This window comes from Fundulus heteroclitus, unplaced genomic scaffold (genome assembly GCF_011125445.2).
Source record: "Fundulus heteroclitus isolate FHET01 unplaced genomic scaffold, MU-UCD_Fhet_4.1 scaffold_65, whole genome shotgun sequence".
Lineage (NCBI taxonomy): Eukaryota > Metazoa > Chordata > Actinopteri > Cyprinodontiformes > Fundulidae > Fundulus > Fundulus heteroclitus.
Window position 1 is genome coordinate 740,873 of NW_023397088.1, and position 306 is coordinate 741,178.

The following is a 306-nucleotide window of genomic DNA, read 5'->3' on the forward strand; positions in this document are numbered from 1 at the left end:
ATGATAACATCTTCTGGTTCTCCTGGGTTTAACTCTTTAAATCAGTTCTGTAATGTCAGTTCAAACGTGACAAGACTGCATTAATTCGGGACATGACGGACTGCATTTCCCATGAGGCAATGTGGTCAAAATGGCCACCGACTCCCATCATGCAACGCGGCCCAAAATGGCTGCCGCCCTAACAACGGAGCGGAGAGATAACGTTGCTAGGCAAAAGTTGATAAAACTCGGCCACGCAGGACAATCTGCCTTCTTCCCTGGCGCCCTGCCAACCCGAGAAGACACACAGCTGTTTCACTCCGTTGG